The 26,392-nt window shown below is 36.0% G+C and overlaps 1 protein-coding gene across 3 annotated transcripts in view; it reads left to right on the top strand.

Moving 5' to 3' along the window:
• The window catches only part of LOC115414701 (heparan sulfate glucosamine 3-O-sulfotransferase 5), a 192,178-nt gene that overhangs the window by 20,097 nt on the left and 145,689 nt on the right, over positions 1 to 26,392 (top strand). Inside the window, exon 1 of one of the 3 annotated variants that reach the window (XM_030127971.1) lies at positions 16,675 to 16,731. The exons of the other annotated variants lie outside the window; for them this stretch is intronic. The gene's annotated coding sequence lies outside the window, so the exon portion shown is untranslated. Of the gene's footprint in view, positions 1 to 16,674; positions 16,732 to 26,392 lie in introns of those variants that run through there. 3 annotated transcript variants of the gene reach the window in all.

Below are 26,392 nucleotides of genomic sequence, written 5' to 3'. Positions count from 1 at the left end.
CTGTGTTCTGCATGGATCCATGTTTATTACAGCTGCTGTCACCTGTATAATTGACTTGTGAACACATAAATAACGACAGCAGTTATGCCATCGGCCCTCCCCTCTGTCTCACCTCTAGCGTCCATCGCAGTACGACGGTCTGAAACAGAGCAAACAAAGCGGCGGCCCAGGTGGACGTAGCGTCTGGAAATAAAACACCATCTCTGGACGAGCTGTGAAAATAGTTTATGGGCCTGTGCTCAGACGCTCAGCCGGAGTGAGGAGCTTAATTTCCACGGGGGTCGCTCATGCTTAAAATATAAGCACTCTGGGCCTCATAAGGTGTTTGTGTTCGGTCAGTACTTTTATATGAGCTGAAAGTTTTACAGCCCATGAGTAAGATTAGAACTCCAGTAAAAACATCCCATCACATAATTAGAACTAACAAGCTTCATCACGAATGTCCTTGTTAAAAAATATTTAACATACACCATATGCGAAGCAGGACTTATTGTTGTTAACCTATATTTTAACAATACATTCATTAAACATTTTTCATATACACAACAAATGAACTACACCTTTACAGACAAATGAGTGGTGAAAAATGGGGGTTGAAACATTGTAGCTGTAACAAACATGTTCAATGTATTAATTCAAGTTACCGTAGTAATGATTACTTCAGCTTTTCACGGTATTCAAGAAGGAATGAGGAGGGTTTTTTTTTTCTATAGGAAAATATATTAATGTTTCTCCAACCTGCTGTTTAACATATGGTGTGAGAGTCAATCAGCTGTTTTGAATTCATTAAACATCTCACAATTTATTCACTTCAGTCGTTGATCCTCCGATTTCAGCGCTAAAATAAAGAAAACTAGATCCATGCGGATGTTTTTATTAGTTTTGTCAAACGATTAAAATTTTTATCAGATTAATCACAGAGTTGCTGTGGCTTAATTTTGATAAATCACGATTAAATATATATATATAGAGGGTGGGGAAGCAAAATTTACAATATTTTGAGGCAAGGATTGAAAGACAGTGTATGACCAGTTAGTTTATTGAAAGTCATGAGAATTTATTTGCCACGAGAAAATTGACATAATAGAAAATGTTTTTATTCTATGTGTCCTCCTTCTTTCTCAATAACTGCCTTCACACGCTTCCTGAAACTTGCGCAAGTGTTCCTCAAATATTCAGGTGACAACTTCTCCCATTCTTCTTTAATAGTATCTTCCAGACTTTCTGGTAATAGTTTTGCTCATAGTCATTCTCTTCTTTCCATTATAAACAGTCTTTATGGACACTCCAACTATTTTTGAAATCTCCTTTGGTGTGACGAGTGCATTCAGCAAATCACACACTCTTTGACGTTTGCTTTCCTGATTACTCATATGGGCAAAAGTTTCTGAAAAGGTATGGATAATAGTGTTAGGTATGATTATGACATCAATATATGTTTGGTTTCAAAACAATTGACGTAGTGCCTGCTGAGAAAAAACAACTAAATGTTCATTGTAAATTTTGCTTCCCCACCCTGTGTATATATATATATATATATATATATATATATATATATATGTATATATACTCAAGACTCAAGAAAGAGGGAATATACATGCACTTTGTTAATTTATTTATTTCAAATATTGCATTAAAATCAAACAGCAAAAGAATGATATAAAAAGAAAGTCAAACATTCAAAAACGTAATGTGTTTATTAACCCTGTATAGCCTGAACTATTAAATCATTGGCAGAAAATTCTAGTTCTTTGAAACTGGAGCCTTTATTGCTCCTTCTGAACAGTCAAAACTTTTTTTTTTTCAAATATCAATTTCCATTTAGGAGTTTCAGTTTTGTATCATATTTGATACATCGGGTCTCAATGCTCAAATATTATTATTTTTCATAAACAAAAACAATAAAACACAAACATGTCAAAATTGGTAATTCCTTTTCAAAATTGGTAAAAGTTCTGCCTCCTTCCTCATTAATGACAATCTTGTAGTGTCACTGGAAAGGCCTCTGGTGAACGAATTCCTCCCCCCTGGTGGATTATCTGTGTATTGCATGTATCTATTTGTATACATAATTTTTTTCAAGAAAAAAAGTATCATACTGATCATGTAGAGGGCTTCAAAACTCATGTATCAAATATGATACGTTTGGCATTATAGGGTTAAACACCTTCCATCTTTATGGGTTGGTTCTGCTGCCTGTCACTACCAGATCAACTGCCCATATGCACACGAGCGATGGTAACTTTATTAGGACAAACTTCCCGAAATGCATTGCCAAATATGTTCAGAGTCATTCTGTGCTGCAGATGGGTTAAAAATTTGAATCAGATTAATCTTGATGATCAATTAATCCACACTAACATGTTAATTTTGACAGCCCTAGTTTTTACAAATGACCTTCTCTAACCTTTGCCAAAATGGGGTTCAGGTCTAGAAACAGTTGGAGCCAATCCATGAGTCTCATGTGTGGGGCCCTGAGTAATTAATGTCAGTGTTAATGAACACTGATCACCCCCTATGATTAATTTTGCTTAATTGTTTTATTATTTTGTTTAATTGTTTTATTTATTTACAGTAGCAGCTATCATATTTTAGGCATATTTTTGGGCACGCTAATACAGTTTGATACAGGCATTGTGGGGGTGGTGGTCCCAAGGGGGGTCCTCAGGTGGGACAGGAAGAGAAACATGTGTAGTTAGCAGAAAAATGTCTGAAGTGTATGTGTGATATGCTGCACGCAAGAAATTAAAACCTTTTTGTAAAAACTCATGCATGCCTGGAACTCCGTTTGTGTCCGAGTGTGCAACACATGAATCCTGCCATTGTCGTCTTGTGATGTGACCAAAAAAAAAAAAAAAAATCCACTGCTGTTAAAACCTGGTCATTCGGTATATTCAAGTAGTCAGCTGATCACATAACATTGCTGAATCTAGACCTGACCAACTGAATCAACCCCAGATTATAACACCTACCCAACAGGCTTGTACTGTAGACACTAAGCATGATGGGTAGTCACTTTATCCACCTCTGGATGGGTCAGCCTGGACTCATCAGACCACATGAATCATCGTCCAACCTTTATGTTCTGTATCAAACTCGCTGCATCAGTTAAAGGGTTAAAGACCTGAAACATATTAATCACTGCAGAAACGATCCAGTGGCAGCATCTGAACTACTGACTTAGTTAAAACCAGTGGAGACTTTTTGTTCTGACCAGGCTGTGCATATATAACATATGTCTTTGTTATTTCAAAATGTCACCCGTGATTTGTGGAGGGTAATTTAATACTTACTTTAAATTGATTGCTCCTTTTTAAACCTTTTCCTCAAGCACATTTCATCTTCATTGCTGTCAGTAGATAATTCTTGCCAAGTCTCCTGCAAGTATAAACAAAACTCATAGTTACAGTTGCTTTTTGGTTTTCTTTATTGTTTATATCTTATTTATTAATTTTTAACACTCTTTTATTAAATAATGTTCTTTCCTTTGTTGGGATTGCATAAAAATAATGTTATGACGTTAGTTCTGAACTAATAGAATATGAACATTTGAACAGGATCTTAAACTGTAATGTCTGTATGGGCTGTGTATTGACAAGAATCTGGTGATACAATACAATCACAATACTAGGATCACGATATGATATATCACAATACATCACGATACTGTTAAAAAGGCAATTTTTTGTTTGTTTCTATTTTTTAACAGATTATTTCCTGGAAGAATTAAATTTCAGCAGAAATATGCACAAACACTAAACACATTTTTATTTCATCACAACAGGATCTAATGCTATATCAGAAAATATTCCTGTGTTAAAACTTTAATTCTGTTTTACAGACATTACAGTTTAAGATCCTGCTCAAATGTTCATATTCTATTAGTTCAGAACTAACGTCATAACATTATTTTTATGCAATCCCGACAAAGGAAAGAACATTATTTAATAAAAGAGTGTTAAAAAATAATAAATAAAATATAAACAATAAAGAAAACCAAAAAGCAAAAATGAACCTCCACAATATCTGCATTTGAATAAATACTTTAAAATACTGATACAGTAATTTTTGATATTGATACAGTATTGTGAAATGAAATATCACTATATATTGCAGAGCCGATATTTTCTAACACTCCTATAAAACAGAATTTAAGTTTGAACACAGGAACATTTTGTGATATAGCATTAGATCCTGTTGTCATCAAATAAAAATGTGTTTAGTATTTGTGCATATTTCTGGTGTAATTCAATTCTTCCAGGAAATAATAATTCAAAAAAAGAAACAAACAAAGAAATTGCCTTTTTAACAGTATCGTGATATATCACGATATATTGTATCGTGATCCTAATATTGTGATTTGTATCGTATCACCAGATTCTTGCCAATACACAGCTCTATTTACCATCCTAAATTACTCGACATGTACACAGTATATCACACATGCACTGATCAACCATAGCATAACGACCACTGACAACATGTAGTCAACAACAGCCCAGATGAAGGATGATATGACTGACTTTGACAAGGACCAAATAGTGCTGCCTAATGACCGGGTCAGAGTATTCCCAAAACTTGTTGGGTGTTCCTGGTCTGCAGTGGTTAGTACAATGTAAGGAGGGAAAATCCAATCTCAAACCAATCAAGCATCTGTCATCATGTATTGTCCTTTGTCAAAGTCACTCAGATCCTTATGTTGTTCATTTTGCTGCTTCAAACACATTCACTTCCATGGTTAAATGCCCACTTTGTGCCTTCATCCCACTCACTAATGAGTCCCATTGTATCAGTATAAGCAACATTATCACCATGTCACCTCTCAGTGGTCACAATGGAATGGAAATCTATAAAATCATCATCAATTGTATTGAATTGCATTGTTTTGCAACAGCAGTGACACCTATTGCTCTGGTGCTTCCTGGATGGATGGATGGATGGATGGATGGATGGATGGATGGATGGATGGATAGATAGATAGATAGATAGATAGATAGATAGATAGATAGATAGATAGATAGATAGATAGATAGAGAGAGAGAGAGAGAGAGAGAGAGAGAGAGAGAGAGATAGATAGATAGATAGATAGATAGATAGATAGATAGATAGATAGATAGATAGATAGATAGATAGATAGATAGATAGATAGATAGATAGATAGATAGATAGATAGATAGATAGATAGATAGGAAAAAATCTAAATCTTATCAAGTGTATTTTTCTCATTTTTTGACCAAGTATCTCATGACACTTAAAATAAGACATAACCACCTAAAGAGTAACTTTTTTAGTGAGATACAATACAAATTTTTTGACAATAGATCTGGAAAATCTTATTTCAAGAAATCTTACCAAGATAATTTTCACTTGTTGCATTGGCAGATTTTTTTTGCTTAATTCAAGATTTTTATTTTAATTTTTTTTCCTAATTCAAGCAAAATAATCTGCCACTGGAACAAGTGAAAATTATCTTAGTAAGATTTCTTGAAATAGGATTTTCCAGATCTGTTTTTCTAAAAATAAGTTCTTATATCTCACTGAAAAGTTACTCTTTAGGTGATTATGTTTTACTTTAAGTGTGATGAGATATTTTAACTAGAAATGAGAAAAATACACTTGGTAAGATTTAGATTTTTTGCATTGTAGATAGATAGATTCATTCATCCATTCCAAACTGGGACGTTACATTGCAGCAGTAGTTTGATATACAGTAGAAAAATACAACACATGAGCAAACACTTTTAAAAGTCTAAAAACAGACATGGATAATAAAGTGAAATGTTCAGTATGATGAAGGTGCAAAATGATATTTAACTGCAGAAACATCTTCACATTACATTACGTACATCTTTAATCTGCACCATTATTTGTATTTTATTGACATACATATTGCATTGGCCTCATGGATGGAGATGTTACCCAACAGAAACATTTGATGGGATCACTTGCAAACAGCAGTACAGACAGTTTACCATAAAGATACGGTTTGAGAAATCTGATTTAGCTGCAGTCTGAACAATGTATGAAGATCTGAGGCCCCTAGGGGCTATTTAGTGTCATATAACATACTAATATGTTGTACACGATGAACTAAAATGAGCTGATAATGACAGTGGGATCTTCAAACTACAGATTAAATATTCCAGCATCCACTTTATCGTATTCAGATGTTAACCCTTAAAGACCCAAAAGCATCTACTGATCTAAAATGTTTAATACCTGTTGATCCTCTAATCCCATCAGTACATGTAAATAACAGGAAAAACGTGATTTCTCATCTTTTCAGTAGCATCAGATATCTTTTTCAGATGCATCCATTGTCTCTGTAGTGAACATGGAAACACTGTCATCTTCTACATCATTGATTCACCAGTAAAACCCATGGAGTTTGACAAATAACAGTGGATGGAGACACTGGTTTTTATGTAGAATTAATTGTATATTTTGCTGAAAACTGCATTTTTTGATATAATAACCTATGAATTTACTCTGAACTTTTATAATAATCTGTGTGATCAGTGAATTAAATATAGGAAAAGACCAGATTTTCACTGAAAAATGCAAAATGCGGAGTATATTATATAATAAATAGTGATAAATCCCTTTGTAATGATTAAATGTACAGAGCATTTGGATGTTACCACCAAAAAAAGTATTGGGTCTTTTTGGGTAAAAGTTTAGGGCTGTGTGATAGGATTGAAAAAGACATATTTCAATTATTGTGGGCATAAATTGACTTGTGATTTTGCTATTTATTTGAGTTTATTTGCTGGGTTGTCAAGGGAAATGCACAAATTACTCTTTCAGAAATGTGTCTTTTCTTCCCTAAGCTGGATGTTGACTTTTTTGGAATGCACAGAGAGAAACTGAAATTCTGTGTTGTTATTTGTTCTGTGTTCTGGGATTGAGCTTGTGCTCTGCTTTTTTGGGTTGGATATCCTCCCACCCCTTCATGGTTGGTACTGGGTAGTTACTGTAAATGTTTAGTTTCTTTTGTCAGACCTGACTCTAACCGGCACTGTGGTACCATGTGCACAGGTTGATATTAGGATTTTGTTAATTATGCAGCCATATTAAATAGAGAAAAGTAGCCCGCTTTTCAAAAGGATTCTATTCCGACAACCTCTGGTCTGGTTTTGAGGCTGGGACTCGTTTACACCTGGAGGTTACAGTCTTTCATATCAGAAAACATTTGCCTCATATCATATAATGAGAGGTTTTAGTTCAGTGTTTGGCATTTGGATGTTGAAAATGCCATCATTACACACTGTTAGATTCCAAGTTTTTGTTGTTTGTTTTGCTGTTTTTTTTCCTGGTTTGTCTTATCTCCACACTCTCATACACTGCAAAAAAAGCCCTGCTGGAAATGAGCCTAATGTTACTAAATCTGGTCAAATTGGCTTATACTGAGCAAAAAAAATCTGACAATGGGTAAGAAAAAAATTCTTGGATAGAATTCTTAAAACAAGCAAAAAAAAAAAAAAAAAAGTTTATAAACTAAAAAACCATAATGTGCCTTAAAATTAGACAAAAATGCTAGAATTTTTTGGAAGCAGTGCTTAGTACAAGAAATTAAATCACACTCATTTAAGGCAGAATTACTTTAAATTAGGATTTTTTTTCTCTGACTGAGCTGGATATAAGAATGTAAGCCTGAAAATAAGAGGAACAAATAGGAAAAATAAGCTTAAAATAAGCATTTGATTCTCTTGATTAAGCTGAAAATGCCACTCCAACCAGGAATCAATCCCAGAACATCTGCATTGGAGTCCAATGCATTACATAAACACATAGATAAACACTCAAGATCCTGTCAAGGACCAATCAGCTCCTCCTTATGCAGGAGACATGGGCGTCCATGTTACATTGACTAAGAAACCACCTCTCAAACAAACCACTAGTAATCCATAACTGTACATCCTATCTCAAAAATTCTTTCAGGTGAGACTTATGGTGAGTCTGTGAATGTGTCAATGTATCATATATGGAAAACTAGAAAAGCACTTGGAGAGCGCAGACCTTCGCCAAGGCAGATCAGCCCCCCCCCCCCCCCCCCCCCCCCCATCACCACCAAAATTTCATCATTTGTTCCTTGTGAAAGTATCCACATTTCCTGAAAATTTCATCCAAATCTGTCCGTAACTTTTTGAGTTATCTTGCTAACAGACAAACAAACAAACAGACAGACAGACAGACAAACCCAGATGAAAACATAACCTCCACCATTCCTTGGCGGAGGTAAAAAGTCAGAACTGAATAAACAGTGATTGTGGGAATGTGGAGTTTGTCAATTATGTTAGTGACAGAAATTTAACATGGAAATGAATGAAATAAAAAAAAAAAAAACTGGCTTTCATTTCAAGTCTCTACCACATTCCTACTGACCGTAGGAATTTTTTAGTTATTTTCCAAATTAGTCAAGGGTCATGTTAAACTGTGTTATCATTTTTTGTTGTGTTTTAAGCCTGTAAATAACAAAATGGTAAAAAAAAAAAAAAAAAAAGTTAATTGCTGTCATTTCTTAAGATTCTTAAATTGAGAAGTTGTGCAAGTGGTTTCAGTCTTAAAATAAGGAAAACAATCTGGATCCTTTGCTGGGATAATTTGTAAAACATTGCCATACCTTGTTACTTGTGAAATCCAACTTGATATTAGCTGGAAAATCTTATTAAGAAAAAGTGAGATATATTTTTAAAAAATAAGAAATTTTTCTTCCATAAAAATTTCTTGTCAAGCTTTTTTTCTATTTAGAAATAAGGCTTTTTCACTTTCTTAGAAATCATTTTTTGCAGTGTAGATATACAATCTAAAAATGAATTTCCAGTGTGAGTGCAAGTGAGCAAACAGCAGACACACATCTAAACCCTGTCAGTCTGTGCAAAGCTTTCCTATAACCCAACTGTGTGGACTAAAACACTAAAACACTGCTGTCTGTCCACGTCAGCTCATAGATGGGCACAACCACCATTACTTTGTGTTTTTTTTTCTTTTCTAACTTCAGCTTATGTTGCATCATGGCTCCATACCTTTTCTCTCAGCTTCTTGCCCTGTTACTGCTGCTGCTGCTGAAACACTGCCATAAAAAAGACTTACCACTCAAGCTTTATTGACATGCGCAGACATAAGCGGCCGTACTAAACATAAAAATCATTTCTAATTGTATTTCTACCAGCGAGCTGATTTACTCTGAGTCATTTCAGCAGAGTAATGGTATCTTGAACCAAATGAGAGGCAGGATCATCAAATTTTGGAAGAAGTACTTTCCCTTGGGATGACTTAGAAAAGGCACAAAGAGAGTTAATTTCTTTTTCTTTCAGCCTGGAATATTTTCTTCTGTGGTCCAAAAATACAAGCTGAAGGACAAGATAAGTAGAGATGTCTGACATTATCTGACATTATATAAGCAAACAAATGCCCTGTTTGGGACAAAGAATAAAACTGAACTGAACTGAGGAACTGACATTATATGAAACAACAGAATCCTATGTCAGAAAAAATCAGTTTTGATGGAGGTTTTTTTGTTTGTCTTTTTAACTATTTGTGTGATATCAAAGGTCTTACTTCTAATGAATAGAATATAGTTATATTGCTATTTTCAAAAGACCCAAATCTTGTAGGTTTGAAAATGATGAACTTTGTGAAATTTTCTCTATTTCTGACTGGACTGATAAACTATATAGCAGCATTTACCCATCTAGCTTATAGCAGCTGCTGTTTGCCCGCTCTACTGTCCGACCTGAAATAAATATTTCAAAGTGACTATTGACACAGTACTGTGACACAAAATAGCAGTTTGTCTATTACCACAGAGCCAACCAGCGCCCTCGTTACATCATGCGTAGACTGGTAACCTGTCACCCTGCTGCCACAGAACTGTGACAGTAAAGCTGGCAATCAGATAGCAAATAGGTCGGACCTATGGACAGTGGAGAATTAGCAGTAGGTAATGCTATAGATTACGATATGGAAGACTGGGTTTGATTCCCAATCAAAACAACAATTTTTTTTCCCTGCAGATTTTCAAACGTATATATTATATACTAGTGCTAATTTATTGTTTCTTCCATCATTTGCCACAGTACTGTGGTAGCAAAATGCACAAAAGAATGCACTGAAGTATACGTCATATATCACCACAGTACTGTGGCAACAAGAGGATAATGAGTTAATGGAACAGTATCCATGATTGGCTCTAGTACAGATGCTAACATTTGATGGGCTCTGTGGCAATAGACACAGTACTGTGGCAGTAGCCACTGCAAAAAACATTGTATGGTACTGTCCTGGTCAACAATAGGTTTAGTTAGGTTAGGTTAGGCCAAGGTTAGGTTTGTCGGTTTTGTAAAGTTATAATGACCAAACATACGTATTTGTCAGTCTCTGTATTAACCCTTGAAGACCCAAACAATAACTGTTGATCCACTCATCCTATCAAAACATGTAAATGATTGGTGTAAAATACAGTTCGTCATCTTTCCATGGTCATCTGATATTACCCATTTGGAAGTTCAGAGGCTCCGTAGTGAACGTGGAAACACCGTCATCTTCTACAACATTGATTCACCAGTAAAACTCATGAAGTTGCATCAGTGACAGTGGATGGACACACCTGGTTTATGTATCTATTTTGCTGAAAAAGTCGCATTTCCCTCTTTTTTTCTGATATATAATAACTTTTAAATTTACTCTGAGCTTTTATGAACATCTTCATGATCAATACATTAAAAAATGATTTTCACAGAAAAATCTAAAATGTAAAGGATAATATTAGAATAAATGGTAATAAACCACTGAAAAATGAATTTGGAAGTTAACACAAAAATAGCAGTGGGTTTTATGGGTAAGATCCAATCTGGATACATGTGAGGTATGTACAGCAGTAAAAATAAATGTTTCAGTGAATACTCACCTTCTACAAACCAACCTTTGCATTTAACATGTCTGTAACATTTTTGTTCAGACAGAATGAGATTTATGGCATTCATTTTCTGATGTTTTGTACCAGGTTTCATTCAACACATCAAATGTTTCTGTTTGCGCTGTTTTTGTCATGGGGTCACAGTAAACAGTGACTTTAACCTTTACAACACATTTACTTTAGTTTTTGTTTCTTTTAAGGCTGTACACATTTTTCCTACTTTTTGTTGTATGTGAAGAAAAGAGAATAACACATGAATACATATGGTCATTTCAACACTGAAAAAACAACAAAATTAAGGGAGGAATAAGACTTTTGGACAGTTGTATATTATACGTTTTGCTTATTTTACTCTATTTTGTGTTTTTTTTAAATTTTGTTTTGTTTTGTTTTTTGTAAAAAAAAAAAAAGACCTGATCAATTTCAGACTTGTGGAAATACGGCTACGTCTTGCCATCATCAGTGTCTGAGCGTGTTCTTAAGTTTTGTGTGTTCAGTAAAATAAAATACAGCTGACTCATATTAACTTGCAAGTTAAGCAAAATTAATGTTAGCTAGTTCCTAACTATATGTTGCAGTCGGAACACTGACTGGATTGTACACTTTTGAGAACACATTAACAGCGTTTATTTAATGAATAATAAAACTGAGCTAGTTCTATTTGAATTAGCACCATAGGCTACATTTAAGTGTCAGTGTAATCGGTACATGTGCATTTAGTTAATCATAAATAATTTCAACTTTATATTTCACAACTTGTAAAACAACAAATAATATTTTATTTAAATCTATAACACATTAGCCGTTTCTCAACATGCGTTCTTGTCTGTTCTTCCGTCGTTGCGTTCTTGTGAAACATCATCAGTTATGGCCCAAGTACTGTTCCAACTGCAAGTTCACATAAACTAAGAATGCATGGAATACCCGGATGCTGTTCTTGTCAGCTAGCTTAAACCAACGATACACTGGTTGGTGACTCGTGTAGACTTGACTGGGAAATAATTCCCAAGATGCTGTTCATGCCAGTTTGAGCAGGACCTGGGCGGCTGGGCCCGGCTGAACCAACGACATGTATTACAGTTTTGAACAATACACAAAATGTGGAAATGACATGTAAATACTAGTACTAATGTATTGAAATCAAATCGAGTGACACTGTGGTGATTTGAGGGAAATACGTTATGGAGCAGATGAAAGAAATTCAGCAGAGACAGAGAGGAAAGTTTACAAGTACCAGTCGTTCAGATGCAGATAGACCTGTGTTCTTAGGAAGTATGTTCTCTGGGACCGTTCTTACCAAGACTGTACTCGCTGAGTTCGCAACACTGTACTCTGCATTCTTGGTATTGAGAAACAGTCATTGTTTTATGTAGGGAACATTTTCACACATGTAAAGAGGATTTTTGTCACAGATCTGGTAGTGACAGATTTATGGATCTGTTCCAAAGTGTGATGGCTTCATCTTTGGGACATATCCTGTTTCTGGTGTGGTATTTTTGTGTAATTTTTTTTTTTTTTTTTTTTTTTATACCAATGATTGGATTGAGTCTGAATGGATGTTTTTCTTCTATGTTTAAAAGACACAAGATACAGAACAAGATAATTAGAGAATCCCCAACACCAATGTTTTCCATCCAAAATCAACACTTTATGCTACAAAAGTTAGTGGATGTCAGATATGTCCTTGATTGTCGACTGATAATTGATTGAAATTGGGTCTACACATGTCTTTGTCAGACTGTCACTGCTTTTGTCTCTGCTGATGAGGGTGTGATCCTTAATTCTTTGCTGCTATCTATGGCTGTCAATTAGAGCACCCATAAGGAAGCGCTGTCAGAGTAACCACGGCAACCGCTGTCTTTGGCAGTGCATTGCATCCCCTGCAGGGCTGTGGATGGATCACATGCAAGTATTACTGCACAGAACATTTTAAAGATTCAAACTCTGGAGCGCCCAGGGACAGAAACAATCAGCATGAAATACTTAGAAGTGTTGGCAGACTCGTGCTGTTTGCGGACCCAGTTTCCAGTTTCCTCTTCGACTTGGCTTTGCATGAGTGGCTGAGGCTATTTTGAATGTTAACGGATTGCTTTGACAATTTAAGGAAGTTATAAAAGTGTCTAGCAGGCAGAAGTAGTAATTCACTGTAAGCAAGCCCAGAGTCATACAGCATGTACTGTGGAATTACCTGCTCGCACGCTTTTACAAGCAGCTTTAGGATTGTGTCAAATGAAAATGTCTGGGGTAACAACTTCCAGTTCTTCTATAACATACTTTATGGGCAGTCGGGCTCAGATCCCCTCAAATGTTTGTTTTTAAGGCTGAGGTTTATGTGGGTGTTAAATTCAGATGTTGTCTCTCAGAGGCCGGTGCCAGAGCACATTTTAAAGACATTGAGAGTATTTAGATACTTTTAGTCAGAATTGGGCAGTTTTACAATTCTGTGACTGAAATTTACTCCTTTACAGGATATTTTAGTACTTTTGGATGATGTATGTGTGGCGGTTTAGAGACAAATGAAGGATTCAGTATATGAAAAAGTACTTTTAGATTTTTGCATATTTGTCACACTTACATTTTTCAGATTATCCAAGAAATTATAATATTAGACAAAGGTGACTTCATGATGATTTCATTTATTGAGGGAAAAAGATAACGAAACAAACCTAGCCCTGTGTGAATAAGAAACTGTCCCCTAAACCCAAAAATTGGTTGTTCCACCTTTGGCAGCAACAGCTGTAATCAGGTGTTTACGATAACTTGTATTTAGTCTTATACATTGTTGTGGAGGAATTTTGGCCCACTCATCTTTACGGAATTGTTTTAATTCAACCACATTTAAAACACAATTCATTATTGTTAGATTATTATTTGTGAGATAAACACAATATAAAGCAAGATCGGTATCAGCAATAGCTGATTGGTAGGGACCAAGGAGTAAGGCGATCAGGAGACAGGATTAAAATTTTAAGTGTGGGTTTTTATTCACCCAAAAAATATTCAAAAAAATGATTAAAAACTAGAAAAGCACTTGGAAAGCGCAGACCTCCGCCAAGGCAGATCAGTCCTCCCCCTACCCCAGATCACCACCAAAATTTTATAATCATTTGTTCCTTTTGCCAGTATCAACATTTCCTAAAAATGTCATCAAAATCCGTCACCCCCCCTTCTTCTTGGTATTTGGCCAGTATGTTAATTCAGTGCGGCGCCCTCTGGTGGAGGTCACCAAATGCCCATTCCAATTAAATGGACGCATGGAAGTATAAAGGCAGTGATGAGAGACAATGTTTGAAATGCATGCAACATACGTAATGTACCCTCCCAGCTGTCTGCATGTGCCCCCACCCTACTGCACCCTTACAAACTGGAATCACATCAGCAAATGGGTGTCCGTCAGTCCTGGTCACATCTGCAGCCTGTCCATCCATGGCAGTGGATTCCTCCTTCATTGTTGTGCTCCCAGGGGTTCCTCTTTTTCCCACTAGGTTTTTCTTTACCGAGGAAGGTCTAAGGACGGGGAATGCCCGGGACGTTACTCCATTTACTTCATTGACCATCTACCTGACTAATTATTTGACTGTTTGCTTATCTTCATATTCAGTGAATTCTGTAAAGCCCTGTAAGGTGACCTTGTTATGATATTGGGCTCTTAAAATAAAACAGAATTGAATTGAATACGTAAAGTGAGCATAAATGGGCCTTAATGATGAGTATTACTTGTGGCGCAGCCATATTGCTGCATGTTCTGCCACTCACGCCCTTTATGTTCTGTTATGCATAAAAGGTTCATTTAAACGTTAAAAATGTGCAGATCATTTACTCTTTCGTTTCATCGATCCTCCAGGTGTGTTTAGCTCCACCTAGTGGTTAAATCCGGTAGCCCTAGCTAATGTGTATTGTTTTAGATAAAGTTTATTTGAACAGAAAGTAACAGCGGAACAGAAAATGATGTTAGCACGCAGCCTGTGCTGTCCGCAAGACCATGGTGTCTTGTATTTTGAGGTGGCATCGCCGGTACGTATTATTTCTATGTGTTGTACAACTTCAGCTTTATTTTGTAAATAAACTTTAGTTCTAAACAAGACATTTGACTGTAACTGTAGCAATGCAATATGCTAATCAACCATATACAAAATGACGTACTCAGTTCAGGACATATTGTTTAGATATTTCCATGTGTTAGCATAAGCAGTGCAATGTGTACATTATGCATCAAAAGCATTTTGTAATTGGGACTAGGGATGCAAATTATCGATTAATCCATTAATCATTAGTTGGTTGACCTTATCGATCGATTAACGATTAATTGATAACCGGTGATTTTCCTGAGAACCTGAATTTCTCTTTCAATACGGTCTATAAGAATAAAAGCTAAATATTGTTTATGTACTTCATGAAAAAAGCATGTCATATTCCTTAATGAGTGATTTACTGGACCACTGGGTGCAGTCAGTGTTTCCTGTGGAATTCATCTGTTGGTGTGGAGGTCTGTAATGGGGGGGGGGGGGGGTGCACGCATGTGTGTTTTGTTGGTGTGGTGGGGGGTTACTTGGCCACACGCATGCAGTTCAGCCAGCGGATGCGTGCATGTTGGTTGGTAACTGCGCATGTGTGTGCGTCACTTTCCGTCCTACTTATAATACTATGGGGGGACGCGGCAGTGCATTCCGTGCCCCTGCAGAAGTGGAAGTGAAACTTTTTGGTCATTTATCTTTTCCCTACCTCCTGAAGGTTCGCAAACTTTAATTTGAGCGGGCAGGACGTTTGTCCTCGACTATTATATATTACACATATGTATAAGTCACCCCCCTTTCCCCCCACTTTTTCCCATGTCCACTGGGGTGACTGCAGGACATAATGTTCGGTATACCTTGGCCCGGATCATGAGCCTGGAGGATGTTTTCAACTTCTGTCTCACTGACCGTGGACTAGACCAACCTCCAGGGAAAACGCTCCAATCTGATACCGACACCGCGTTTGTGCGTGTATTTATTGGGGGTGCAATGCTCCCACAAACAGATGGCTGGTCTGTGTTTAACTCCACCATGTCCATAAAGCCATTCTAACTCATCAGTGCCATGATCCGGTTCGATGGCCAACTATCCCAGCCACGGTGTTGCAGTGTGGACAAACCGGCAGCCTTCGGACAGATGTGGACGGGCAGAAAAGGGCAATTAACTGACAATTAATAATTGAATCGAGCAAATTCTTATCGACAATGAATCGATAGTCAATTAATTGTATACATCCCTAATTGGGATGTTTGTATGCCCTTTCCAGTTTCACCCTTTTGAATGTCAATAAACCTGATGAGACACACTTCGGATTCTACAGTCTTTGATATGAGAAAGGTGTTATTAGCCATGATAACCAAAATGGCGCACTCATTTGGAGTGTGATGTCAGTCTATAGCCGCTTTTAAACCACTATCAGTTCAGTCCCAACAACAGGTTTTACTGTCAGAAAAATAATATGCAAGAATAAAAATCTCTGCAAAGACACCTGGGTTCCAGCACTGTGGATGCTTGGACCCCTGAAGTCCCAGTTCCAGGAGCTGCCATCTTTAATCTGTGGTAGTGGGTCAGAACATATGGACTCCGGGACCTCAGTATGAAGTCTAGAATCCAGGCTGCGGCGCTGTCAGATGGAGAGCAGTCAACCTTAACCGTCCTGTGAAAGGAAGAGGAAGAGGAGGGAAGAGTTTGGGCGTCTTGTCTGGCTCCTGCAGAGACTGACGCTGACGAGCTGTAATGTGAGCTTTCATTGGAAAGAGAAAAACACCGGCAGCCTCCTCTTGCCTCCCTCTCCCAGCTGTGAGTTATGGCTTTGCTTTATCTGATGGAGCACTTAGTCGCCAACCCAGCCTTGTTTTCAAGTATTCTTTTCACTTATGCCCGATCGATTGCTGTTGCCAAGTGTTAATGATGAGTCATACAATTAAATGCGATGACCTGCGGCCGTATTCTATTACCTTGCTTTCTTGCACAAGCAGACCCCTGTAATTAAGGTTCAGGCAGATGTAGTCAGAGAAGTGAGTCGCAGCCAAAACTCAATTAAAAATAGACTTTCCACATACGCCGCCAAGAAGTTGTTGAGCACAGTTTGAAAGTTTGAATGCTTTATTGGTTTCTGTCTCCTGTGAAGATGAATGTTTTCTTTAAACTGATGCCGCAATAAAATACTGCTGCACGAGTGGCAGCATAATCATTTACTGAAAATAACAGCGAGTAGGAGCCTTTTTAATTCATGCTGTTTTCATTTTTCTATGTACTCCGTTGGGAATGTGAAAGAAATGTGTGAGAGATGGAACACTGAGGTCTCTGGGCAGACCAAGGGGGTTTTATTCTCATTAATAATGTAATGTGATAAAACAGGAGGTGACAGTATTACGTAACACAGAGGCAGCGTGCAGTGCCATTAGCAGTCTGTTCTTAAACCGCAGAAGTAGGACTGGGAGGACGGGTGGCGGGCAGATAACAGATCTTTTTCGACTTTTTCAACTTGGTGTCAGAGGTTGCTGAATCCCTTCAGATTGGATGCCATGGGCGATAATAAAGCACTGGATGGAGCTTTTCTGTTGCTCATATACGAGTCGACTGAGATACTGGATGAATATATCTGTGCACTGTAAAAAAAACCTGTAATTTAACAGAATTTTCACTGTTGATTTTACAGATTTTTCCTGTATTTTTAAGATACAGGGAAAATATCAATGAAATGACAAAAATAGACTGTGATTTTACATGTCAAATGTAAAATAACCCAAAAATTAAAAATTTTTAAGAGAATTTTTTTTTTTTTCACAGAAAAATACAGTTAAAATACATTTGCAAATGTATCGTAATTTCACAAATATTTCTTTTCTATTTATGAGATTAAACTGTTAATTTAAAGTTTAATACTATAAAAAAAAAATTAAAACCAGATAAAATTACTGACAATTAACCATTAAAGAAGTATTTGTTCTGTAAATTTAACAAGACTTGTTTGTTAATTGACAAATATTTTGTGTAATTACGGGAGGTTTCACAACAAAAATGTTGAATAAATGTATTTTTGTGAATGTATAACATGTATAAGCACTGATAAACTGTCTGTACAGTTTTTATCAGTGGATCGTACAACTTAGTCTCATTGAAGAGTATTTATATAAATATTTATAGGTAATTTGATTGTTTTAATACATGTAAATATTCTTTATTACACATTAAAATGTCAAAAAAATATGCAAAATGTCATGTAAAGTTAGGGCAAAAAACTGTATTTAATTATGGAAAATTACTGTATTTTTATGAGATGGTTATTTTCTGTTATTTAACAGTATTTTTTGGCACCCCTGCTGCCAGAATAATACTGGGTTTTTTTTACGTTTTTTTTTTTTTTTTACATTTTGTGCTGTCTCTGATGAAATGATGATTGCACGTGTTCTGATGATGGCAGTTTGACTGTTTCTATGTTCATCTTGTTTCTATGAACAGTGTTGGGAGTAAAATATTACAAAAGTAATGCATGATAGTAATGAATTAGTTTTTGCTGTAACGTAGTAGTGTAAGGCATTATTAATCAGTTTTCAGTAATATTTTACTACATGTTCAATAGCGCTTGCATTAAAACACACATTTTGGCCATAATTTAATTGCTCAAATGAAAAAAAACAAAAAACAAAACTGCCTGACTGTGAGACTTTAAGGAATCAGATATGCAGCGGCAAAGTTCTATTTCCTGTTGGTGTTCAGCCAATGGGTGAAGATGGCAGAACACAGTACATTCGCGAAATAGACGTATGCTCATTACAAACCCTAACCCCGCTTTCAAGAAGCAAGTTAGCATGATCCCTGTGATCAGCAATGACAAAGTAAGCTAACGTTTCTATGAGTAGTCCTAGTCCTAGTCCTCGGCGCTGCACCCACTGTTTGAACATGTAAAATGTTGAAAAAAATGCAAGCCTTCCTGCTGGGATTTGAACATCGTAGACACATACTTTGGGGCGCAAATTTATGTGTCCACAAGGCTCACCAATGTCTTGTATTGAGGCGGGGGTGGGGTGGGGGGTTGGATTCTACTGTTCATGCTCCATTTATGACGAGAGTCTGTATGTAATGCAAAAGTAATACAGGAGTCATGTAACAATGTTACAATTCTGAGGCAGTAATATTGTAAGGTAAGGAATTACTTTTACATAACAGTAACAAGCAATTTGTAATGGATTACAGAAGTAACTTGCAGAACACTGACTATGAAGGCATGTTAAATATATCTTGGTACTATGTTTGATTCTCAGCTCAGTTTGGACAGAACCAGAGTCAGTGGTCAAAAGGAACCCAACTAAACCCAGTGTAAACCTATTTTATGTAGTTTTTATCGTTCTTTCATTGAACGTCTTTGAACCTTTTCTATTCTTTGCTTTTATAATAGGCTGTCTGTGAAAGACAACAATGGTGTCAGCAGCATCACTGAAGTCTGATCCAAAACTGTGGGAGTCCAGATGAAGGGCTTGAACATTTCTTTCTTTCTTTCTTTCTTTCTTTCTTTCTTTCTTTCTTTCTTTCTTTCTTTCTTTCTTTCTTTCTTTCTTTCTTTCTTTCTTTCTTTCTTTCTTTCTTTCTGTCTGTCTGTCTGTCTGTCTGTCTGTCTGTCTGTCTTTCTTTCTTTAGGATCCCCATTAGTTGTACCATAGCTACAGCTATTCTTCCTGGGGTCCTTACAATAATTACAACTTGTCAATGCAAATAATGTACAATATAATCATACAAAACAATTTTCACATACTACATAACATACAAAAAAACAGGCGAAAACACAGACATGACAGCTCCTTTAGGTCAGCAGCGGTACAGTATATACAGTACATATATTCAATTAACCCAGGTATCAATCATTTATGGTCAATAGATGTTTCTTAACTGATTTCTTGAATTTCATTTTACAGTTTTCTTGTGTGATGTGTTCCGGTGGTTTGTTCCATTTTTGTGTAGCTCTGTATGTTACCATTCTTTTCATTGCATTTGTTTTTGATTTGGGTGGTGTAAAATTACCTCTGGTTGTCTGCCTGGTTGCATAGCTATGTCTATCTGAACTAAAACAAACATTTTTGTACAAGATGGATGTTTTTTTTTTGTTCTAATAATATTTCTAAAGAAAACCAGTACTGAATAAAATAATCTTTTTTTAACAGAGAGCCAGTTCAAGTGGTTTTGCATCTCAATAACATTTGTTCTGTAGCCACACTGCAATGCAGTAGAGCGGCTCTATTTTGTACAGTTTGCAACTTTTCAATATTTTCTTGTGTTGTATTTGACCGTACTGCTGGACAGTAATCCAAAACTGACAGTACTAAGGATTGAATCACCAGTTTAGTTAAACTAGGTGACATAAAAGCTGCATACCTTTTTACCACAGAAACAGCATTTCCCATCTTGGTTGTCATATTATCAATCTGTTTAGTCCAAGACAATTTGTTATCTAAAACATGTTGTAGAAGATGCAGGTGGTCCAGAAAACCAGAAGCATCTGAAGTCAACTGGACCATGTCCTTTTAGACAGATTCACTTTAATGCCTTCAGACCATGTTATAACGTGACTCAGAGGAGAACAAACACAAATTCAGACTCATTTGTTCCAACTGCCATCAGGTTGTTCCGTGAATGAGGTGTACGATGTGTTTGTTGCTTATATTGTATTGTGTTTTTACAATTCATTTCTTGAGCCACAATTGAAGACTGTTAAACTGAATTATCCATTGTGAGATAAGTAATATTATACAACCAACCAACCAACCAACCAACCAACCAAAATCTGCCATTATATCACCACTATGATATCCATCATTCTTGTGTAGATTAGTTATATGCTGTAATGGTGTCATTTTGTCTGGCATCTGTCTTTTGTCATCTTTTGGTTTCAGTAGCAGAACTGAAAGCCATTCACCATTTTCCAACTAAACGTGCTACCTCAGTGTTTTTCAACCTTGGGGTCGGGACCCCAATTGGGGTCGCCTGGAATTCAAATGGGGTTGCCTTAAATTTCTAGTAATTGAAAAAAAAAAAAAAAACAACTTACTAATAAAAAATATATGGTGAGTTGACAGAGACAATCCCAATACATAACAGACAGGACAAACTGTGAGTCTGAAACTGAAGCACTGTGGTTCTGTTTATCTGTCAAATGTTCATTGTGGTCAGTTTCAGATGCTGCAGCTCTTTCATAATTCATAGTTTGAGTTCTTGTTTGTTCAGTATTAATTGTCAGCCTTGTAAATCCAAGCTGAACTGACTGTACATATCCTGACCAAGGAAAATAAAATCCTCACTTTGTGCAGTAATCTACACCTTGCTTTACTGCCTCCATCCATAATAATAGACATATAGACTAAATGTCTTCTAAAATTAATGTTTATTTACAACATAGTATAGCAAACTATTACATGATCAAAAACAAATTAATTTTAGCAAAAATAATGTCTCCGTTTGAATGTCTGGGGTCGCCATAAATTTGTGATGTTAAAATGGGGTCACGAGCCAAAAAAGGTTGGAAACCACTGTGCTACCTTTTACCAGTTATGTGTTGAACTGGTGCTTTTTTCTAGTCTGTCTGTTGTTCGTCCTTCATGTCTGCAGTAAATGTTCTTGTGGTATCGACTGAAGAGGTGAAACTCTTGCTTTTTTGACAACTGCTGTCAGTCCAAAATGGTGGAGGTGCATCTCTGCTGATACACATGGATCCACTCAACAAAAATTAAGTTTCACTTCACATCAATATAAGTTGTTTGACGGTGGCAAAAAAAGTGTAGACATAGATAAGTGGAAAAAGATGAAACCAGTGATTGCTGAGAAGCACTTTCAGTCGATAATGATGGAAATACAGCTCTGTTGCAGTTGAGTGATGTATTGAGTTTCAGTTGTTGGCACGTACCAGTGTGGATATTTTGCACAAGCTTTTTTGTCTTTGTTTGGACCTTCTCTGATGGACAAGCCTGAAATTCCTCACTAGGTTTTGAGATTACTGAGGGCCTATAGAAAATGAACATTATATTCTTAATTTAAGTTTTAACGACTAATCACTATATAATCAGCACAGTGTTTTCATGACATTAGAACTAATTGTTTGTATCTACAGAGGGTCATAAAGGTGTTCAGAAAAGGTGACCATAGACATAACTAAATATCACACAATGAGCCTTCAAATTTCTGATTGTATTTATTGACTTCTGATCATGCTGCTGTTATTCTGATAATGTTGCACTGTAAAAAAAGAAAACACAGTAAAAAAACGGTATTATTCCAGCAGCAGGGGTGCCGAAAAAATACTGTAAAATAACGGAAAATAACCATCTCATAATAATATGGTAATTTTACATAATTAAAATACAGCTTTTTGCCCTAACTTTATATGAGGTTTTGCTTTTTTTTTTTTTTTTTTTTTTTTTTTTTTTTTACTTTTTAATGTTTAATAAAGAATATTTACATGTATTAAAACAATCAAATTACATATGTATATATATATATATATATATATATATATATATATATATATATATATATAAAATTTTCAATGAGACTAAGTTGTACAGTCCATTGATAAAAACTGTATTTTGACAGTTTTTCAGTGCTTATACAAGCTATACATTCACAAAAATACTTTTTTTCTACATTTTTGTTGTGAAAACTACCGTAATTACACAAGATATTTGTCAATTAACAAACAAGTCTTGTTAAACTTACAGAACAAATACTTCTTTTACGGTTAATTGTCAGTAATTTTATCTCATTTTATTTAATTTTTTTTTTTACAGTATTAAACTTTAAATGAACAGGTTAATCTCATAAATGGAAAATAAATATTTGTGAAATTTTGATACATTTGCAAATGTATTTTAACTGTATTTTTCTGTGAAAAAAGAAAAAAAATCTTTTAAAAAATTGAAATTTTTTGGTTATTCACAGTTACAGTTTTTTCATGTTATTTTACATTTGATGTGTAAAATCACAGTCTGTGTTTGTAATTTCATAGATATTTTCCTGTATCTTAAAAATACAGGAAAAATCTGTAAAATAAACAGTGAAAATTCTGTTAAATTACAGAATTTCTTTGACAGTGTGATATTGTTCTGATAATGCTGCTGTTATTCTGATAATGCTGATATTATTCTGGTAATGTTGATTTTCAGATGTTATTTTTCAGCCTATTTTTCACAGTGCTTCAGTGTTGCATGGAAGCCATACTTTACATTCAGCTGATGCCTTTGCAATAAATAAATATTTTATGCGTTTTCCATGAAGTTGCTTTACTTTGGTCTTGGATTCTTTCCTCATTTGCAGGGTTTCTAACAGAGGGAAGCAGTCCTCACAGGTTTATTGCGGTCTCCGGTCAGTCTTCTGCATTCAGGTCAGCTATAAGTGCTCAAAGGGATTCAATAAAGGACGTGTCAGAGGGCATAAAAAAGTGGAAAACTGGAAATATTCTGCAGTCAAAATAGGAAAATCCTATTAATATTTAATGTGTGCCAGTGTTACAGAGCTGGGTTGAGGCTGTTTTGCCCCTTTTTTTGTCAATTATCTGTGTCATCTGTAATCAGGAGCCAGACCTACCTGCTCTGACAGGAAGAGGACACAGCACAGGACGGATCAGTCTTGGTTTTTATAGATGCAAATCGGACCAAGGATGGTGCGATGTGAGTCAGTGGAATTTAGTTTCGCATAGTTCAGCATACTGTTGTAATTCAGAATGGGGAAGTAATGGAACTGATCTGAGGACGGACGGCTCAGAAACATGACATGAAAACCTGGAAAAGTTACTTGATTTGGTTTCAGCTTTTTAGGTCCTAACTCTCTGAATGAAGCATGTATTCAGTTTTCAGATGTGTTCATGGTCTATCTCTATAAGGAGCTGTGTCTGTTGGTCACTTGTTCTTTAATACACTGTCTGGCCAAAAAAAAAGTCGCTGTCTGGGTTTAACTAAGCAAAAACTAAGGTCCTCCTCCTATTGGATAATTACTGCATTATCTTACTGTGATTACCTTTCAGGTGGCAACAAGTTATTTAACCCCAACTAATGCAATGAGTAGCTTCTCATTCTTAAACAACTATGTCAAAGACACATCCTGTGGTTGTGGAAAAGATGCTCATCTATTTGAGAAGGGTCAAAACATTGGCATCAAGCAGAGAAAACATCTGAGGAGATTGCAGAAACTACTACAGTTGGGTTAAGAAACTGTCCAACGCATTATTAAAAATAGGACCACTGGCCCTGTAGCTTGCCGGCCAAATGAGAAGCTTTGGGAAATGTATCCAGATGTCATTTATTATCACCCGGTTATGTGTATTTATTGTATTACAGAAATAGCCCATGTTTTGGTCATATTCCAATCAGATCCATAAAAAATTCGAATTCCAACTTGATATCATTGATACTTACTGATTTATTGGATCAATCCACTTCCTATCTCTTATAATGGGAAAATTTGTCAAATCCAGAATCAGATTCAGATCAAATAATTTCAATACCTTGTGTTGACATCATCATACAGAAGCTGTATACCAAGTTTGAAGTCAATCAGAACTGTAGTTCCGGAGAAGAAGACGATTGAAATTTTTTCCCCATAAGAGCCCATGTGAAATTTTCCGTAAGTTCCCGGATCCAGAAGAAGATCCTGATCAGCATGTGGACATTATGTTTTGGTCATCTCCCCATCAGGGCTGGACTGTAGAAATGTCTGTCTCACATTTTTGCTTTTGTTTTTTTGGCCTATTCAAATAATTATGTAATGAGATCAAATAAAGTGATTGATTAATTGATTACAAAAATAATTGATAGTTACACTAGTTACCGCAGCTAGCAGAACCAGTCAGACCAAAATGATATAATAATCAAAGTGATCAATCTACTAATAATGAACATAAATGTTAAATAATCATTTTTTTTCCAGTTAAAAGGCTGATTTTAGATCCTGAGTGAAAGTTGAAGAAATCAAACAATAGTTTGTAGTTTCATAAAATATGAATAAAATATGTAACAAGATAAAAATGGCATTGGCAGAAATGTTGCAACTTGACAAACATATACATATGAAACAAAAACATATAAGATATAACCACTGTGTTAAATACACAAAACAAGACAAAATCTACTCTTCAGTCCCCTATCCTGTACACGTTTTAATATTAGTAATCAAAATACAAATTAGGAAAATAAACACCATATGCGCTTTTATTCACCAGGATGAAAATGACACAAAAAAACCCCAGTTACTTTTCATTTTAAACTGTTACTTATAGCTTGAATATGGCCCTTTAGCATATTTGAAAAATCAAGAGAATGTTTAAAATAATTATCATGATGTTATTTTACCAACAGCAGCATGGCTTCCCTCCCTCTTCCTGTTTACTTGAATTATGGTGCTCGTCAAGCGAATACATATTTATCACTAAATATTCCTCTAAAATTTCAAAGAAACATGTTCTTTTGCTTTTACAGACATTGAAATCCTTGTGTATGATTGGTTGTTACTCTTTCACTGTTGGTAAAGAGCTTCTCTTAAAAGCTTGCAAGTCATAAATGTTTCTCTATTTTCAAGGAAAAAAGCCAAAGCCTGGATGTCTTGATCACAGTTTTCCAAAACATATGGTAAACCCAAATTGACAGAGAAACACTGATGTCTTCACTTGCCACTTTCCACCGTAACAAGCTGCCAGTTTCCATTGTGAAGACAGATTCAACATTATGCAACCGGTTACAATTCAGACGACTGAACTGGTAGTAAAAGGTTTCACTGTGTCCCCCCAGGACAAGACTTCTCTCTGAGAATCACATCAAGAGTTTTGTCACAGGAAAGAATGAGGTGTTTCAAGTCAGGGTACAGAACATCCTCTGGGATGCAACCTAGATGTTTTTATCTGCACAGATCTGCTGCCATGACTGCCATATCTCTGACTCAATACTGTTACTCTGTTGACCTTGGAGACAGAGGGGGTTGGGGGGGGTGGGTGGGCGGTAGATGTGATATATATTACCGTGCAAAAAGGCCTCCAGGAATCTTGGCGTCAGGTTGTTTTAGACTGTGTTCGTTCACACGTGGGATGAACGTTTATAGTAGCACCTGGAGACTGTGGCTGCCTGGATGGTGATACTCCTCCTGGGGAAGCTGGAGTCGAGGATGGTAGATAGTCGAAAATCTCTGAGGCTGCAATTATAAATGCTGAAGGAAACACAGCAGAGCACAGTTCTCTTTTTTTAACCTCTGTTCTGCTGAGTCTCCCCTTTCTCTCTCCTCTCACCTGCTCCACAATGAGCCTTCCCAGGTTTTGCTCCATCAGCACACATGTCTCACTTGTTTTAATTTGCCAGTAAATATATTTGAAATATGTTATTCCAATTATATTTCTTCAAAATAATATTCTTTTCTGTCATATACATATCCTTAAGGTAGAGTATATAGAAACATATAATGGCCAACTGGATCTACAGATAACGAATCA

The sequence above is a fragment of the Sphaeramia orbicularis genome, chromosome 24 (genome assembly GCF_902148855.1).
Source record: "Sphaeramia orbicularis chromosome 24, fSphaOr1.1, whole genome shotgun sequence".
In the NCBI taxonomy this organism is placed as follows: Eukaryota; Metazoa; Chordata; class Actinopteri; order Kurtiformes; family Apogonidae; genus Sphaeramia; species Sphaeramia orbicularis.
Note: the sequence above shows the minus strand (reverse complement) of the source record. Positions and strands in the feature narration are given on the sequence as shown.